This window comes from Rattus norvegicus, chromosome X, assembly GCF_021556685.1.
Source record: "Rattus norvegicus strain SHRSP/BbbUtx chromosome X, alternate assembly SHRSP_T2T, whole genome shotgun sequence".
Classification (NCBI taxonomy): Eukaryota; Metazoa; Chordata; class Mammalia; order Rodentia; family Muridae; genus Rattus; species Rattus norvegicus.
In genome coordinates this window covers 154,525,907-154,531,906 of record NC_141554.1, presented here as the reverse complement: position 1 = coordinate 154,531,906, position 6,000 = coordinate 154,525,907, and positions in this window count along the sequence as shown.

Below are 6,000 nucleotides of genomic sequence, written 5' to 3'. Positions count from 1 at the left end.
GGCTACCCGCAGTTCTCCAGCCCCCACAGTTACACACCTCCATTCAAATTCCTGACGCTGTGTATATTCCCCCAGTCTCCTCCTACACATGATTTCCCCCCTTTTCCTTTACCTTCTGGCTCTCTCCCAGATCCCTCCCTCCCTCTACCTCCCACGATTATTTTCTTCCCCTTTCTGAGTACGACTAAAGCATCTGCACTTTAGTTTTCCTTCTTCTTGGGTTTCATATGGTCATTGAATTGTATTGTGGGTATTCTGAGCTTTTGTTGTGGCTAACCAAAGCCAAACAAAGAATTTAATATCCTCAGTAATAATGGAAATGCAAACCAAAATGACCCTGAGATTCCACCTCACACCAATCAGAATGGCTGAGATAAAAATACTCAGGTGACAGCAGATGTTGGTGGAGATGCCGAGAAAGAGGAACACTCCTCCATTGTTGGTGGGATTGCAGACTGGTACAGCCACTCTAGAAATCAGTCTGGAGGTTCCTCAGAAAATTGGCCATTGCACTACCTGAGGACCCAGCTGTACCACTCCTTGGTATATACCCACAGATGCTCCAACATATAACAAGGCCACATGCTCCAATATGTTCATAGCAGCCTTATTTATAATAGCCAGAAGCTGGAAAGAACCCAGATGCCCTTCAACAGAGGAATGGATACAGAAAATGTGGTACATCTACACAATGGAGTACTACACAGCTATTAAAAACAATGACTTCATGAAATTCATAGGCAACTAGATGGAACTAGAAAATATCATACTAAGTAAATTAACCTAGTCACTGATAAGTAGATTTTAAATATTTTTGAGATTATGATATAACATATCATTTTCTCTTACCTTTTCTTATTTCAAAACAATCCATGTTTACATTCTTGATTTATTTAAAATTCAAGGCATCTCTTTATTTATAATATAAAGTGTTTAGTCTGTTTAATGTTACTTGTATGGTTAGAAGAGAACAATTATATGGCAAAGTTTATCACTTTTCTAAGTTTATTGCTTAAATGTTTCATGAGGGATGAATATGAGTATCACTGCCTCCTCCTAACTCTTGTGCTCTTTAAAATTTATCTTCTACTGTTGTCCTTTGGATTTTCCTGAAACTTTTCACATTTTCCAACCTTATTTGTCTGTCAAACAGCATCTCCTACTTCTTGGAACATCATTGGCCCCTTACTCAGACCTGCAATGCTCCATATTACTAAGTTTATCTTCCTAGTCCTTTCCTTTTGCCCTGTCTCTAAAGGAAATACTTTTAATGTGTGCTTACTGCCTTTTCTACTGCACTTATTACGTGCCAACCTTCATTAATTCCCTGATTAACTCAAACCACATAACACAGCATATACTGGGATTCTGTTAGAACTTTAAAAACAAACTGTCAAAAAAAAAAAATAAAAACACTTCCATTGTTACACTCCCATATAATAGCTTCTGTTAAACCAATTTTCCTTAGTCAAATTAACAGAAAGTAAGGATTCCTTCTATTCCTTGAAATTCTGTTGAGCACATGTCTTCAAAAAATCTGTTTATTGTGCTAGATGGAAGAATGAATAAGTGAATGCCATAATTAAAAGATCACCTTTTCTCACTTTAGCAGATTAAGTCTAAAATATGGTTTTATCATTTACATGTCTTGATCATCACAAGTGATTTTCACGAGGACTATCCATCCTCTTTTCTATAAAGTGAGAATAAAACTATTAATGAATTCATATGGTTGCTGCCTGTGATATTATACTTTGGATATAATACAGCATTTGAAAAGTCATACACATGGATCTTAAAGAAAACAGTGTTGAGAGTTGCAGTGTCTAATGCATTTATGGGGTCAGAGATTCAGCAAATGCAAGGGCAAGGACCATTAACTGACCTTTTGAAAAACACAGAATTAACAAAGATCTGTCTACCTTTTTAGATATGGTCCAGAACACTTTGGCCAATTTTATGTCTTGATATTTCATTACTGTAGTACAAAATCAAGCAATGTAACCATGAATTTATTCAAGGATGATTTCTAGATTGGCAATATGCCTTTTGCATAAATGAATATTTTTCTCTTCCCAAAGGTCAAATGTATTACTGAACATCTGCTCTAAAAATGTTTATGGACTCAACAGTGTTCTGGAATAAGTAATCACTTAATGCTCCCTGAACATGTTTCCTATTGTGTGCCCATTATCAGATGTCTATGCCTTATTGAACATAGAATTTCAATTGACACATAAAGCACACTAAGAAATACAACGCAATTTTAAAGAATGCAGTTAAACCATAAATGGTTAAAACTCTTCTGAAAATGCAGTAATAAATATTTGTTTTTATTTGAAAGTTGGTGCTTAAAAATGATAATGGACAATATTTTTAAGGCAATAACATGACAGACAATATTCCAAATGATCCGGTGAACTGGCTAATATTGTGCATATTTTTACAAAAATAAAAATAAACTACACAAAGATTAAGTGTCTTATCCAAGGGAATACATTACTGACTGGCTCAGCAGAATGTAAACTTTTTCTATTGTTAATAACTAGACTGTATGTCTAAACTCTTTTCTATTCTTAATAAATATACTATATCCCTAAAACAACAAATCTGTCTTCTGCTTTTGAAAATTGCCACAGAACTTCCTTATTATGAATAGACCATTGCTTATGCAATCAATTCCTTGTTAGAAAACATTTTGGTTATTTCCTCCCTTCTTTTTCTATTATAAACTTTTCACTGAACATCATGTTGAAAACTGCTGGTGTTTTTGTGAGATAAACCACTATGTTTCTGGAATAATGTTTCTAAAAATTTAATGATCAGAGATTCTGTTTATATGCACATACATATATACACTCATACACACAGGTGTGTGCCCTCCACACACACACACACACACACACACACACACACACACACACACACACACACACTATAGGAATTTGAGCAGGATAGTTCATGTTTAAAATCCCAGCACTTTGAAGTTGTAGGCAGACAAATCAATGATACTGAATTACTTCTAAAATAAGCTGAAAATATCAGATTTTTCTCCTTAAACTGCAAAAACTAAACATATCCACAAAGTAGGTGATTAGCGGCTAGTCTTCTGAGGAAAAGAAAACTATGAAATTCAAGGGAAAATCACCTTTAGAAAATTTAATCTAGAATATGATGATAAAGATCCCTAAGAAGAGTGTAAACGGAAAGAGGATGTGCATCAAACCCAAAAGGCAGAAGGAAGAAGAAAGAAAAATAAAACTGGTAGAATAATTGATGTATAATGAAAATCTATGGTTATTTAGAAGGATTTAGGGAAAATGACTATATTGGGGAGTAAGAAAATGAAAAATGAAATCAATTATTAATTTAAGACAAAATGTATGACAGATTAGATAATTATACTTCTTTGGTATAGAATTATTATAAATATATGGGCTAACAAACAAGAATTTCGTGACTGTATTTGTGGATCAAGAAATTGAAAAGTACTAGTACATAGATTTGAGGCCAGAATGCTATATTTACACTTCCTTTTATCTAACAATGAGAAAATTAACTATTCTGTTATTTTGAATGAGAAATGGCCTGGTGAGCTCATGTATTTGAACACTCAGTCTCCTGTTTTTGGTGTTGTTTCAAGAAGACATTTTTACTTTTAGAACTGGAGATTTACTAGAAGGAAAAAATATCAGTTTCTAGGTCTCCCTCTGTCTCTCTGTCTCTGTCCCTCTCCCTCCCTCTCCTTTCCTCTCTCCTTTCCCCTCTCCCTCTCCTCCCTCTCACTTCTACCTGTATATGGATAAAATTGTGATCAGGCTGCTTTGTTCTCCTTCAATCATGCCATGTTATGCTGTGTCTGCCATATGTACTCTAACACTCTAGAAATGTATACACCATAAACACTTCCTTAAGTTATTTTGATTATGACATTTTATCATCACAACAACAGAAAGCAAGTAATAAATATTGTGATAACACAAACATATAGTATTGTTCAGATATATGAAAGTGAACTACACAGGAGACAGGTAAAAGATGACTTAAAACAGTGTTTTCCCATGAACTGTCATATTGAGATCTATGATGCAAGAGTTTCTGTTTTTTGTTTAGATATTATAAGCATTTGTTTTATGAAAAAGTACATGATATTGTGAAACCAAGGAGAAAGATAGTACTCTATGGAAGAAAAGTATAGCTGCAAAAGAATATGTCATTTAATCCTTGTAAAAGTGTATGGACTTCACAGTTTTAAAAACCGGTTTAATATAAAAAATGATACCTCAGTGTTGATTTCCTTCTACAGTTACATTAGCAATGTAATAAAAGTATTACAAGTTTCTATAGTAAATACAAGCAAGAGACAACCAGTTTGGCTTACTTTATACCATATGTTTTTTATTATTTAAATTTTTGAAGTAATATCTTTATTTACTCACCTAAATTGGCAACAGTTTAATGTATGTCTTAGAAAAAAATGCTTCCAAACAAAATAGTCTTATGGTAAGTTCAGATGCCATCCTAGAAAGAGAAAATATGGCTAGAAGTTTTCTCCAGGGAATATCCCAATACAGTAAACTGAGGGTCAGCAAGTGAGATGATCTGAGCATAAGAAGAGAAAGAGATGGTAGAAGGTGACTAACTGAAGAAATTGTGGACTCATCCATTGAGTTGTGACAGCAAAGTGTAATGACAATTTTAGTGTCTTAAAAAACCTGTTATGGGAAAATGTTTTTGTTTTAATCCCAGGCATGGGTTAAGAGGCTGCTACACAGCAAGTGATTATGATTTGCACTAGCAGGGTTATGATTTTTTGCCAGCTGCAAATTCTTTTATTCTGAGGACTCTGTAGAGGGTATAAATGAGAGAGTCCTTAGAGGGTCTGTGGTGGCTGTTGCACCCCTTGTACTGTTACAGCTATGGCTGGTCCTCAAAATTTGTCAAATGGTCGAGACCAAACAGACTAAAGGAAGTTCGAGATGTCCTGATGAAAATGATTGAACTCAGCCCAAGGAAGCCAATACTCCTAATCAGCAGGAAGTAGCCTAAAGAGATCTATGCCCTCTTTCCCCTCTAACATTCTTTCTCTCCTACCAAGTGTTTGAAGGTTTGATGGGATTAGGGTGATATAAGGGTTGGAATGGTGCTAGATATAAGAACCTAACAAAACATTAAAACAAATTAGAAAAGAGCAAAGAGTAAAATATGATTTAATAGACAACTTTTAAAAAACTTAAAATAAACTGAAACTGCAAAAAGGAGACTAGCAGTTTCACAGTTCCATGTGATATGAAAAAAATATTTCAATCAAGTTAAATATATATGTATAACATATAATATATAAATTTAAAATATATTATATATTACATAATTATATATATATTACATAGTTAATATGCAATTACATAATATAATTTTAATATAAGTAGCATGCATTATAAAATTATACATATATATTCTAACATGTGTATGTGGTATAGATATGTTATAGATAATATGGGCTATATAAGATATGCATGTGAGAGCTGCCTTCACCCAACTCTCCTGGGGGGAGAGAACTGAACACTCACAAGAACAGATACTCCAAACAACTCAGAGGAGACAACTACTTTCTGCCCACATTCCTGACCCAAAGGAAATTGACATGTGCCATCTGTGCCCCATGAGCACAGGAAGCTAATAGCAATCAGGGGCTGGACCCTTCAGGTTTCTGCCTGTGCCTAGAGCTGAGAGCCAGTCACCCAGAGCACCTACGCCTCTGACAGCAGAGCTCTCTGTTCCCACATCTGACTGAAAGAAAACAGGTCTACAGGAGTGCTGACACACAGGAGGGTCAAGACACTGTCAGAGACAGCAAGACAAGCTAACACCAGACACAACCTGATAGTGAGAGGCAAGCACAGGAACCTAAGCAACAGAAACCAGGACTACGTGGTATCATCAGAGCCCAGTTCCCCCACCAAAGCAAATATTGGATATCCAAACACACTGGAAAGGCAC